Source organism: Chiloscyllium plagiosum, unplaced genomic scaffold (assembly GCF_037043375.1).
Source record: "Chiloscyllium plagiosum isolate Xiang-an unplaced genomic scaffold, Cpla_swu_hap1 HiC_scaffold_2, whole genome shotgun sequence".
Taxonomy (NCBI): domain Eukaryota; kingdom Metazoa; phylum Chordata; class Chondrichthyes; order Orectolobiformes; family Hemiscylliidae; genus Chiloscyllium; species Chiloscyllium plagiosum.
The window spans coordinates 37,012,405-37,026,614 of record NW_028270140.1 but is presented as its reverse complement, the minus strand read 5'-3'; the positions used below and the strand labels follow the sequence as shown (position 1 = coordinate 37,026,614).

The window sequence follows — 14,210 nt, the reverse complement described above, 5'->3', positions numbered from 1 at the left end:
ACACAGTGGCTAGCATAGCTGCCTCACAGCGCCAGGGACCCAGGTTTGATTCCAGCCGCAGACAGCTGTGTGGAGATTGCATATTCTCCTCATGTCAGTGTGGGTTTCCTTCAGTTCCTCCCACAATCCAAAGATGTGCAGGTTAGGTGAATTGGCCGTGCTAAATTGCTCATAGTGTTCAGGAGGTGTAAGTTGGGGGTAATAGAATAGGGGAATGGGTCTCGGTGAGTTACTCTTCAGAGGGTCGATGTGGACTTGTTGGGCCAAATGGCCTATTTTTACACTGTAGGGATTCTATGAATAACTTTCTATTCCATTCTTCCTGATGTACTCATCAGTATTAGGAAACCTCTACAAGGAAACCAGATCAAGCACTTGGTGGATCCAGCTTATCATGCTCCAAACAATATCCATGTTGGACATTGAGCACCAATATCTCAGGGCATGCACCACAGGTGCTGGCCACATGCCTCTACATCCATGCACATTGGCATCTGAACATGCCAGCCACTAAGAAACCTCATATCCACTTCCAGGATGCTTCTGCACTTCAGGCTACACCGGCAACTAACATTGTAATGCTACAGCAAGGACACTGTGCACTCAGGGACCCACACCCAGCTTATGGACTGGACCAGGCTACATCTCCAAAAATGAACCTTGCTCTCATAGTGCTCTCTCATTCTGAGCCTCCCTTAATGTTCACAGCATTCCTATCTTGTATGGTCTTGCCTTGCTTTATTCCCACGTTGTTCCCTCAGCCAGAGACATTAGGCTCATAATACTTCAGTTTTACCTTGACGTTTAGCACACAAAAAGCCAGGGAGCCTGTCAGGGTTAAAATTAGAGTGTTGCTGGAAAAGCACAGCAGGTCAGGCAGCATCCGAAGAGCAGGAAAATCGACGTTTCGGGCAAAAGCCCTTCATCAGGATGCTGCCTGACCTACTGTGCTTTTCCAACACCAATCTAATCTTGACTCTTATCTCCAGCATTTGTAGTTCTCACTTTTGCCTAGCCTGTCAGGATTGTCAGCAATCAAATCAAGATAGTCTTCACTCAAGGGTTCCCTGAAGAGTTGGTCAAGGGCAGCCTTTGGTATCCAGGCCTTGCTCAGAGTTCTCAACATCAGGATGCTCTCCTCATGAGATTATAAGACATGGAAACATAAATCGGCCATTTGGCCCACTGTGTCCACTCTACCAATCTGAGATCATGATTTATCTTTTAATCCTCAACACCACTTTCTTGCCTTATCCCTATAACCCTTAATTCCCTTAATGATTAGAAATCACTCTATCTCACCCTTGAAAATGCTTAATGATCCAGCTTCATCTGCCCTCTGCAGTAAAGAATTCCACAAGTTCACTGCCATCTTGGAGAAAAAAAATTCCTCCTTATCTCTGTCTTAAATGGACCATTCCAAACTCGTGAGGACTGAATGTCAACCAGCACCTACCCACATTGATTCTCTCTGCCCTATTGTAACTGTTTTCCTCAAATAATGAAAGAGAGGCAGGCATTAGAGAGGATGAAAGTGAGTGGCACAGCTGTTACTGTTGGGGACGCATCCCGAGTCGGGTCAGTTGGCAGTGCAGAGGGCATACAGAGTTCATGGTGTCAGGGGTTTAGGTGGGTGAGAGAAGGTGGGGAAGATATTGCCAGCAGTACTGAGAGTGATAGAGCATTAACCTGAGTTAATTCTGAGACTGGACCAGGCTGGCATGGCTGAGTGACATGGCCTCAGCCGCTGGTCCTGTGGTAAGAGGTCCCACATAAGCACCACACCATTCAGCAGAACCTGCCCACAAAGTGGGGCATCTATTTCCATCCAATGTAATCATTGACGACTGTGCAAGGTAGCTCCAGATTGGCAATCCTTGTCTGGGTGAACAATGGCCTTTTAAAAATGGCATGGTCACAAGGGATGCTGGTGAATTCTGGGATAGGGGCAGCACAATGGCTCAGTGGTTAGTACCAGGGGACTAGGTTTAACTCTACCACACCTACTAACTCCACCACCCTGTGGCCGAGCACTTCAACTCCCTCTCCCACTCCGCCAAGGACAGGCAGATCCTGGGCCTCCTCCATCGCCAAACTCTAGCCACCCAACGCCTGGAGGAAGAACACCTCATCTTCCACCTTGGGACCCTGCAAACACATCGAATCAGTGTGAATTTCACCAGTTTCCTCATTTCCACTCCCCCCACTTATCTCAGATCCAACCTTCCAACTCGGCACTGTCCTCATGACCTGTCTTACCTGACCATCTTCCTTCCCACCTATCCACTCCACCCTCCTCTCCAACTTATCACTATAACACCCACCTTCATTTACCTTTTGCACTCTGAGTTACCTTCTGTTACAACATGGGGTAAACCCTCCTGCTTAATTTAAACCAGCAACACAGAAAGGATTTATCCCATGCAGTAATACGTGAAAAGTCGAGAAGCCAAGAACTATTTAAAATAAAAATTAACAACTTTATTTCGTAAAGTATAACTGAGAATAATTGACTAACAACTATTTACAACTCCTTCCTCTAATCTACCTTTTACTTTCCCCTCTACAATACTGGTCTAATAAAAATCCCAATTAAGATTTTACAAAACAAAACTTCTTAACTCAAAACTAGGCAACTTTTGGTTCTTCACTGTATTCCTGTCTTGTTTTCTTCTGCTTGGGGATTCTGCTTCATAGGTTACTGATCGATAAAGGTACCTTTAAGAGAACTATTTTTCAGGCAGTCCTTTTACATGCAGGTGTTTGGCAATTCTCCTCCCAACTGTTCAGTTTTCACCAGTCTTATACTCTCAAAGCGTCGGATTGTGTCATTGGCTTTTAAGATTTCCAATATACTAAATTCAAACTTGATTGGAATTTAGTATTTTTCGGAGTATAATTTAAATTGATTGGCCTAATTCAAATCTGTTTTGTCATTTCCAGGCAACCCAGCAAATCTAGCTTTTGACCAAGTGTTACATTGTTACCTTATTGAGAACACTTGGTATTGTGACATAGTTCTGCTAGCTTCTCACTCTCTTAAAGATACAGTACACCCACATCTTCATAACAGCCCCACCCATCTCCCCCTCTCCCCACCCCTCATTTATCACTCCACCCCTTGGCTCACAAGCCTCATTCCTGATGAAGGGCTTTTGCCCAAAATGTCGATTCTCCTGCTCCTCGGATACTGCCAGACCTGTTGTGCTTTTCCAGCACCACACTCTCGATTCTGATCGCCAGCATCGGCAGTCCTCACTTTCTCTTAATTCTACGCTCAGGTGACTGTCTGTGTGGAGCTTGCACGTTCTCCTCACAGGTTTCCTCTGAGTGCTCTGGTTTCCTCCCATAGTCCAAAGACGTGCAGGTTAGGTGTATTAGCCTTGCTCAATTGCCTATAGTGTCCAAGGATGTATAGGCTAGGTGGATTAGCCATGGGAAATCCAGGTCTATAGGGATAGATTGGGGGTTGGGTCTGGATGGCATGCTCTTTGGAGGGTTAGTATGGACTCAATGGGCCAAATGGCCTTTTGCCACTAGTGTAGGGATTCTATGATCTGCTGACTGGTGAGTAATTCTGGAAACAATGTCTGTTAAGATCCTGAGGACGTGGGTGGTTTGGGTACAATTACAATGTTTAAAAGACATTTAGATAAGTACATGAATAGGAAGGCTTGGAGGAATGTGGGCCAACTGTAGAAAGGTGGGACTAGTTTAGTTTGGGATTATGTTCAGCATGGACTGAGTGAACTGAAGGGTCTGTTTCCATGCTGTATGAATCTAAGATGGGGTGAAAATTAGATATGAGAGATGTCATAGGGACGTGGTAGATCATTGATGATTAATAAAGTGAGTTTGGTTGAAGTATGGCACAAGAACTCCTTTCAGCCTGATGAACCATCTAATAAACTCCATTCCAAAAATATTTAATCGGCTGTAAAATGTTTTGGATGTTTTGTGGTTATGAACGATGTAATATAAATTCAAATTTGGTACTACATGCCCCCCTCAAATGGTGAAATTCATACCTAAGTTACTGTTGCTAGAAGTAGCATACAGTTGTACACAGGAGGCAAAAATGGGTACTGCAGATGCTGGAGATTAGAGTCAAGGTTAGAGTGGTGCTGGAAAAGGACAGCAGGTCAGGCAGCACCCGAGCAGCAGGAAAATCAACGTTTTGGGCAAAAGCCCTCCATCTGGAATCAGTTGTACACAGGACCAAAAGAGTATGCTCAAGCCTTGGGCCTTTTTAATTACTTGTGAGCATGGAGAGCATGTAGCCCTAGGATTTTCTCCATAACAATGCTACAGCCAAAGTCGAGTTACCAACCAGTCAGCAAACTTTTTTCCAGTAGTATAAATTGCTGCAATCTTTAGAGATTTGGCATTCGCAAGAGATTTGACAAATTTGCATTTGTTCTGAAGAGTGCTAGATGAAACGTTTCAGCAATATTCAAGTTCTGTACTACCAAGTGACTGAATAGAAGTGCTTGGGTTTACAAAATTAAGCAGTCTATATACGAAAGTTGAGAACATTTTATAGTTTTGAATAGCACTGCCAATAACTTGAAAACATAAGCATTAATCTCAATTCAGTTGAAGTTAATTCGCACTGTCACATACTGAGTGCAACACATGCTAAAATGAAATTAATATTACTTATTCATTCCTTTCCTGCCAAAAAGACTACTGATTTCTTCTGAAATATTAATGTGTCAGCTGGTTGCTGACACACAGAGTCTATTCTTTAGGTAGCAATGTTGGAAACATTGACCCAGCAGCACAACAGCTTTAGAAATAGCTGTCAGCAAGATAAGCACTCAGACTTATCTGAAATGAAAGTAAACCTGTAGGCAGATTGATGGAGAGTTCAGAAGCGATAACACCCAAAACAGATGGATAGACAGGAGCTTACCGTAGATGACTGATCAAATTAGAATTGCATACAAATTGGAGGGTCAAAGTAAAATTACACATGAAGAACATCAAAACCGGAGCTCTATATAATGCATAGAGCATTTGAGCTGAAAACAACTGTCAGAATAATACCAGGACTGTAATTGGCAGAACAACACTGGAATCATACATATGCTGTAGAATCACATGAAAGCTGTATATGAACTATAATGGAATTATTTAACAGTACAGCACAAAAGGAGACTATTTAGCTGGTCAAGTCTGCGCCACATTTTAAAGTTAGTCTCATTTCTCTGTTCTTTTGACAGCTTGTTCTTTTTTTTTGTCCTTCAAGTGTCAATCCAAATCATCTTTGAACAATACTATTGAATCCGTTTTCACCACCCTATTAAGCAACACATTAAAGAATCTAACCACTTGTGTTACAAAGTTTTGTCTCATATCATCTCTGACTCTTTTGCCAGTATTCTTAAATCTGTACCGTTTCCTTCAGCTGATTCTTCAACCATTGAGAACAATTTATTTTATTTGCTCTTTCCAAACTTTTCTTGATTTTAAACACACCCTATCCAATCTTTTCTTAGCTACTCAGAACAATTTCAGCTTCTGCAGTTTCCCCTGTAATCGCTCATCATTGGATTTGTTCTGGTAGTTCACATCTGTATCCTCTCCAAAGCCTTCATGCCTTGCCTAAAGACCCCAGAATGCACACAGTATTTCAGCTAGGATCAAGTGAGTGTTTTATATCAGTCTATAAGCCCAGCTTTGTGCTTTACTAAGGTCTTATTTTCTTCAAGATCTCATCATCAAGCAGAACAACTTAAGTGCTACTTTTGTCGCTGAATTTACTTCCTCTCACAGTGGCTACTGTTTTAGTCTAAATGAGATTGTTGGCAATGTCAGAATTTTATTAGACCCCAAGGCAAATGCTTTTAATGTAAAATGTGGCTGCTTCATGATGCATCTGTCAAGGAAGCAATGAGATGCATTTGGGTTGAGATGTATTTAAGTAAAAGCTAGATAAGTTCAAGAGGTTGAAAGCAATAAAAGGTTATGTGGACAGGATTGGATGAAATGGAGTGAAAGAATTCTTATGGGGACTAAAAGTACATGTCTAGACAGCTTGGTATGAATGACCTGTTTCCACATTGTATAATCTATATCAGCAACTTTCATCTTAATCTGATATTAACTTGTAACCTAAAAATGTATAGAAAGGTTGTAGTCGTGCAACCACAGAATGATCAACGTTAACATTCAGCCAAAGAATGAAGGAAATAACTAAAGTTGATGTGTGCTGAAGAAAATTATTCAAAAAGAGAAATTTTGGTGACAGAAAATCTTTTTTCACAGAAAGCAGGATCTATGGGGAAGAGAAACTTCCAGGTTAGGTTGGGCAACTGAAAACCTTGGAATGGTTTAAGAAATGATTGATTTCTGTAATTGTTAAGCTTCAGAATATCTCTGGAAGGATGGCAGATTGATTCTGGACTGCAATAAGCTGCATTTCTGATCGCAGCAAAGTGAGTCTTGATTTCAACACAGCAGCTGCCCAACCCTGGAAAGAGGAATTGCATTAAATATTGTAAATGAAGCCTTGAAGGGTTGAGAGAGGGAAGTTCATATAAATAACACAAAGTTAAAAAAAGAAACATGGAGATCAGAAATCCTCTTCACTGAAAAGCTACTGTGGCTGGAGGTCAGACTGAGTTGAAGATTTCAAAACTATGATTGACAGTCTTTTTTGCTCGGAATGGTCATTAATGATTATGAATCAAGAGGTTAGATAGATTTAAGATACAGTCAGTCATGTTCTAATTGAATGGCTCTCATCAACTAAGGAATTAATGATAACCAGTTGAATTCAGAAACAGTGGGCACAGGATGATCCCTGAAAAAGATTTACTAACACCTTGTTTCTTCTTTTTAATTGCTGCATTTAATCACACATTAGAGTAAAATATGACCAGTTCCTTAAGCTGAAATGTTAACATTCAGCTATATTTACATTCAATAGCATTGCTGCATTACCCACTGTCAACATCCTGAAGGGTTCCCACAGACTAGAACTGAACTGACCAACCATATAAATACTGCTGCAAGAACAGGTCTGAGGCTGAGAATACTGTATCAAGTAACTTACCTCCAGTCTCCCCAATGCCTGTCAACCATCTACAAGTAATGTCAGGAGTGTAATGGAATACTTTCCGCTTGCCTGGATGAGTACAGCTCCAACAACACTGATTGGCACCACATCCACAAACATTCAGTTACTCCAACAACAGTGCTCCAGTAGCAGCAGTGAGTACTATTTCCAAGATGCACTGCAGAAATTCACCATAGATTCTCAGACAGCACCTTCGAAACCCATGACTAATTCTTGTTTAGAAGCAGATGCACAGGAACACCATCACCTACAAGCCATTCACCATCCTGACTTGGAAATATATCCTGAAGAAGGGCTTATGCCCGAAACGTCGATTCTCCTGTTCCCTGGATGCTGTCTGACCTGCTGCGCTGTTCCAGCAACACATTTTCAGCTCTGATCTCCAGCATCTGCAGACCTCACTTTCTCCCCTTGGAAATATATCACCATTCCTTCACCGGCACTGGGTCAAAAATCTGGAATTCCCTCCCTAATAGCATTGGGTCTACCTACAGGGCATGGATGGCAGCTTGGCACCACCTTCTCAAAGGCAACAAGGAATGGGCAACAAATTCTAGCCCTGCCAAAAACACCCATATCCACAAGTGAATAAAAAAAAGCTTGACACCATCCTGGGCAAAGTAGCCCACCTGATTGGCACTCCATCAACAAAATTTCACTGCACCATCAACTCTCAGTAGCAGCAGTAACTCACATAAGCTTCTTTGACAGCACCTTCTAAACCCATAATCTCTACCACCTAGGGCAGCAAATGGGAGCACTACTACCTGCAATTTCCCCTCCCAACCACAAACCACACTGACTTTGTGCCAAATCACCACTCCTTCACTGTCACTTGAATTTCCTTCCTAGCAGCACTATGGGTGCCCACAGGACACCTGGACTACAGCAGCTCAAGAAGGCAGCTCATTAGCGTATTCAAGAGGAAAGTCTTCATTCAGAGAGTGATGAAAATATTAATCACATTGTCACGTCAGACAATAGCTTTGAAGGTTTAAAAGGTAAGCTGGATAAGTACCTCAGAAATAGCACAATTTTAAAATTCTTATCCTTGTTTTCAAATCCTTCCACAGCCTCACTCCTATTTCTGTAATCCTCAGTCTCACAACTAATCAAAATATCTATACTCTCTTGACTTTGCCCCCCTGCAATCCTCAGTTGTATTTGCTCCACTATTGAATGAAGAAATCTTTTGAGAATGTAACTATGAAAATGGACAAAGGAGAGCCAGTGGATGTAGTGTACCTGGACTTTCAGAAAGCCTTTGATAAAGTCCCACATAGGAGATTAGTGAGCAAAATTAGGGAACATGGTGTTAGGGGCAAAATACTGACTTGCATTGAAAATTGGCTGGCTGACAGGAAGCAAACAGTAGTGATAAACGGGTCCCTTTCAGAATGGCAGGCGGTGATCAGTGGGGTACTTCAAGGTTCAGTGCTGGGACCGCAGCTGTTTACAATATACACTAATGATATAGATGAAGGTATTAAAAGTAATATTAGCAAATTTGCTGATGACACAAAGCTGGGTGGCAGGGTGAAATGTGAGGAGGATATTATGAGAATACAGAGTGACTGGGACAGGCTAGGTGAGTGGACGGATGCATGGCAGATGCAGTTTAATGTGGATAAATGTGTGGTTATCCACTTTGGTGGCAAGAACAGGAAGGCAGATTACTACCTAAATGGAGTCAAATTAGGTAAAGGGGAAGTACAACGAGATCTAGGTGTTCTTGTACATCAGTCAATGAAAGCAAGCATGCAGGTACAGCAGGCAGTGAAGAAACCTGGTGAGACCACATCTGGAGTATTGTGGAGTATTGACACCAACATTTTTTACAAACCTACCAACTCCCACAGCTACCTGATTACACCTCTTCCAACCCTACCTCCTGCAAAAATGCCATCCCATATTCCCAATTCCTCCGCCTCTGCCGTATCTGCTCCCAGGAGGACCAGTTCCACCACAGAACACACCAGATGGCCTCCTTCTTTAGTGACCGCAATTTCCCTTCCCACGTGGTTAAAGATGCCCTCCAAAGCATCTCGTCCACATCCCACATCTCCGCCCTCAGACCCCACCCCTCCAACCGTAACAAGGACAGAACGCCCCTGGTGCTCACCTTCCACCCTACCAACCTTCGCATAAACCAAATCATCCGCCGACATTTCCGCCACCTCCAAACAGACCAATCCACCAGGGATATATTTCCCTCCCCAACCCCTTTCTGCCTTCCGCAAAGACCGTTCCCTCTGTGACTACCTGGTCAGGTCCACGCCCCCTACAACCCACCCTCCTGTCCTGGCATCTTCCCCTGCCACCACAGGAATTGCAAAACCTGCGCCCACACCTCCTCCCTCATCTCCATCCAAGGCCCTAAAGGAGCCTTCCATATCCATCAAAGTTTTACCTGCACATCCACCAATATCATTTATTGTATCCGTTGTCCCGATGCGATCTCCTCTACATTTGGGAGACTTTTCGTCTCCTCGCAGAGCGCTTTAGGGAACGTCCCTAGGACACCTGCACCAATCAACCACACTGCCCTGTGGCCCAACATTTCAACTCCCCCTCCCACTCTGCCGAAGACATGGAGGTCCTGGACCTCCTTCACCGCCGCTCCCTCACCACCAGATGCCTGGAGGAAGAACACCTCATCTTCCACCTCGGAACACTTCAACCCCAGGACATCAATGCGGACTTCAACAGTTTCCTCATTTCCCCTTCCCCCACCTCACCCCAGTTCCAAACTTCCAGCTCAGTACTGTCCCCATGACTTGTTCTACCTGCCTATCTTCTTTTCCACCTATCACCTTCATCCCTCCCCCACTCACCTATTGTACTCTATGCTACTTTCTCCCCACCCCCACCCTCCTCTAGCTTATTTCTCCACCCTGGAGGCTCCCTGCCTCCATTCCTGATTAAGGGCTTTTTGCCCAAAACGTTGATTTTCCTGCTCCTCGGACGCTGCATGACCTGCTGTGCTTTTCCAACACCATTCTAATCTAGACACAAGAGCCTGGTCCACCATGTGAGTAGATTGTGGCAGATTTACAAATTAATTCTATCTACCTGCCTTGCTTACATTACCCTTAACACCCAATAGTAATAGTGTCCCAACCTCTGAGCCAGAAGTGGATTTTACTGCTCCTCGGATGCTGCCTGAACTGCTGTGCTCTTCCAGCATCACTCTAATCCAGAATCTGGTTCCCAGCATCTGCAGTCATTGTTTTTACCCGGCAAGAAATAAAGTTTGAGGGATAGGAGACTCCATCGGAAACGAACAGGCCAGATGGATCGAACGGCCAATTCCTGGGCTTTAAACTTCCACGTTATCCTTGCAACCTTCTGGCCTCTGGCGGGTTTACAGAGTAACAGGAGTCTTTCATCTGCGGAAAAGAGTTTAACAGAAAAAGGGAGAGAGAAAGGGTTAATTTAAATTCCGAATACATGACTTGCTTTTTCAAAACAAAATGGGCGTCTTTTTGATTGGAGCAGTGCTTTTGACTGGTTCGCGGCACTCTAGGCAATAGGAGGGAGGGATGTTTGAAGTGAGTGAACAGTAGGGAGTCAGACTGACGGCTTTGACTGTGTGAGGCAGTTTCCCTCCCCTCGCTTGTTCCGAGCCGTACTCCTGTGCGTCGGGAGTCTACTTGAGAGATCGAAGAGAAGAAAGCCTCACAAACACAATATCGCCTGGAATTCATCCATTATTTAAAGGGGAAAGTGAGAGACACGAGGATCGGAAACAGGACAAGTTGGAGTGGTCAGTTTCAGCCGAACCTGCCCACAAAACGCTTCAACAAACTTCGCTGCAACCAGTCCCCTGACAGGGTCTGAGCTGGGAGAGTGGTGGGGGGGAAAGTTGCCGGACACAGTCAGGTAAGTGTTTAGCTGGGGCACCTGAGGACGGTTAACTGTTTCAGAAGAAGCAGGGGCTCTACTGGAGACGAAACGTGAAATAGAGCGCAGCCTGCAGAGTGCACTCTCCACCCCCACTGCGGCTCAGGATTGGGTTTCTTTGAGGAGCCGCCACTGCAGCAGGCTCAAGCGTTTAGATTTGGCGATGTCTGCCCAGTGAAGACAGCAGACGGTGAGCCCCCGCTGCTGTTCTCAAATGGACATTTTCAGTGGGGAGCGTGGGACACACAGTGCTGCCTTCCGGCTCTGCCCCGCTTCGTTTAGTTTATTCAGAAGGTGAGGATGATGGTGAGAGATGGTTGGTGTTGGGAGGTGGGGTGGTACAACGCTGCTATCATCTGAATGAGTGATAGGATCATATCAGTGGATAGATGTTTTACAAGGGGGTCTTGATTGCCCGGGGGAGCTTCGCTCTGTTGGAACTTAGAATATGGTTATATGACAATTAATACAGCATACGTGACAGTTTTTGCCTGAAGATATATTGCGCGTGTGTTTGATGGACCCATACAGAACAGGTGTCCATTCAGCCCATCCTAGTCATTTAATGTAGTCCTTCAAAGTGGATGTCACTGGCCCAGCCAGCGTTTATTGCCTCTCCCTGATTGTTCTTGAGTCAGATTCTTAAACCACTGCAGTCATTGTGATGTTGACACATCCACAGTGTGCTGAGGGAGGGAGTTCCAAGATTTTGAATCTGCAAAATGTGAAAGAATAGGGATACAGTTCCAATTCAGGATGCTCTGTGGCTTGGAGGGAAACTTTAGGTGGCGGAGTTCCCATTTATTTGCTGCCCTTGTCCTGCTAAGTAGTAGGGGCTCAGGGTTTGGAAGATGCTGTAGGGAGAGCCTTGATGAGTTACTGTTTCACATCTTGTAGATGGTACACACTGCTGCCACTGTGTGCCAATTAAGCATCTGTTTTGTTCCAGATGATGTTGAATATCTTGAGTAGTGTTGCAACAGTGCTCATTAGGCAAGTCGAGAGTATTCCATCACACTCCTGACTTGTGCCTTGGAGGTGATCTACATGCTTTGAGGAATCAGGAGGTGGAGTTACTCAGTTTGGAATTCCCAGCTCTTGTAACCAAAGTATTTATAAAGGAGAAAGTGAGGACTGCAGATGCTGGAGATCAGAGTTGAGAGTGTGGTGTTGGAAAAACACAGCAGGTCAGGCAGCATCCGACAAGCAGGAGAATCGACATTTTGGGCATCAGCCCTTCATCAGGAACGAGACTCTCATTCCTGATGAAGAGATTCCTGATGAAGGGCATTTGCCCAAAACGTTGATTCTCCTGCTCCTCGGATGTTGCCTGGCCTGCTTTTCCAACACCACACTCTCGACAGTACCTATAAAGCTGATTCAGTTCAATTTCTGGTCAATAACTAAACCCCCACCACCCCACCCCAGAATGTTGATTAATCAGGATTCAGTGGTGTTAATGCCATTGAATGAATGTTGTGGAGAGATAGTTACACTCTCTCTTAGTGGGAGTGATCATTGTAGAACAAATGCTGTTACCTACTCAGCTGCCAGAGGCTGAATGTTGTTCAGATCTTACTGCTTATTCTTTGAAAGAATTATCCAACCAAACCCACTGTCCAACTCTTTCCTTTTCCAGTATAATTCCAGTTCTGCTTTGGAAATTGTTGTTGAATGTGATCCGGTCATCTTTTCAGGCAGTGCATTTTCAGGTCTCAAAAACACAGTGTAAAAATGTCTCCTTATTTATACCTTTATCTATCTCTATAGACCTTCAGTCCATATCCTCCAGTCATTGACTCACTTGCCAGTTTCCCCTTAGGTACTCAAGTATCAAGTTATTTAAAATATTTTTTATTAAATAGCTCCATTGCCTTCTCTGGTCTAGGAGTAAATCATCCTGCAGCATTTCACAGGAGAAATGATTTGTGCATCCACTCTCAAATCCCTAACAATCAATTATGGAATCAATAGAAAGTTATAGTTTTTTTGTTTTACAGCCTTTGCAGAAGATGTATATTGTCTATGTTCAATAATGATATTCTATGACAAAGCAATGGTACGGTTTGATGAAATATCAGAGAATGGAAAATGTCTTTGATTCAATATCCCATTTGAGGTCACCATAGGTTGGGCTGGATAACAGTTGTCAGTATTGCAGCAGAACTACTCGTGGGGGGGATGTTCTTATTTTCCATAAATTCTCAGATCACAGCTGAGCAGCAGAAAAATAGAACAATTAGCATCAAGACCATTTTGAAGGGTTCCATTCCTAATCACAATCCATTGGGAACTGCCTGGACTGACAGCACCAAAGGTTCTGCTGTGCCACTTCCTTTGACCGAACAACCTACTGGTGTTCAGTGGCTAGAATGATATGTCAAGAATGGTCAAGTGGGTGATGTAGAGGCTGGTGACATGGAATTGTCCCATTGCAACTCTTTAATTGAACTCATTGGAATAGCAAGAAGGAGAGAGCGTTGAGAGAGAACATTGTCGAATTTCTAACCATTCTTCTTGTCAAAAGCAATCCTTCGCTCAATCTTTTTGACTCCACTGTCAATGTGTTTTCCTTTGGCAGAGAAATGACTTTTTTCAGTTTCAGAAAGGTTTTATAAACCTTAGAACAGGTAAATGCAAGAGCCAAAATGGTTATAAAATGAGAACAGGTTGCATAAAGTGGATATTGTCCTTTGAATATAAAAGATGAAGAGACAATTTTAACTAAGAGGTTGGAAAACATTAAAGGATTTAATAAGGTAGGTAGAGAGAAATGATGTTGAGTCTAAAACAGTGGGCATAACCTTAACATTTTAGCTCCCCTGAGGGTGACAGGAAGCACATCCTCACACAATGGAGACTTGGAACACATTGCCCCAGGAGCTACTGAGGCTGGAGGGGCCAATTTAAAAAATATTAAAACGTGATTAATTTTTATCTAACGAAGGTATTAAAGGTTACAGACACAAGCCAGCAGATGGAGTTAATATACAGATGACCATGATCCAATTGATTGGTGAAGCAGACTCAAGGGGCTGAATGGCCCACTTATATTCCAATGTCTGACTGTGCTTCTGTGTCATTTTTCTACAGTAAAGGGCTATATAAATGCAAACTATTGTTTGTGCTTCATATATCTCCAAGGTGAAGTTCTGACATGGGATCAGCGTAGCCAAACCAAATTCAGGACCCTGCTACTATTGGTCACATTGTGACATGTTTC

General features: G+C 43.6%; 1 protein-coding gene and 1 long non-coding RNA gene across 7 annotated transcripts in view; one reads left to right on the top strand and one right to left on the bottom strand.

The window, feature by feature from the left end:
* The window catches only part of LOC148151860 (uncharacterized), a 148,395-nt gene extending 137,877 nt beyond the window's left edge, over window positions 1-10,518 (bottom strand). Inside the window, exon 1 of the long non-coding RNA XR_015760094.1 lies at window positions 10,206-10,518. This is a non-coding gene — a long non-coding RNA (uncharacterized LOC148151860). The remainder of the gene's footprint in view (window positions 1-10,205) is intronic.
* Window positions 1-14,210, top strand: part of LOC122562673 (PALM2-AKAP2 fusion protein) — a 378,231-nt gene that overhangs the window by 200,958 nt on the left and 163,063 nt on the right. The window contains exon 1 of one of the 6 annotated variants that reach the window (XM_043715702.2): window positions 10,632-10,966. The exons of the other annotated variants lie outside the window; for them this stretch is intronic. The gene's annotated coding sequence lies outside the window, so the exon portion shown is untranslated. Of the gene's footprint in view, window positions 1-10,631; window positions 10,967-14,210 lie in introns of those variants that run through there. 6 annotated transcript variants of the gene reach the window in all.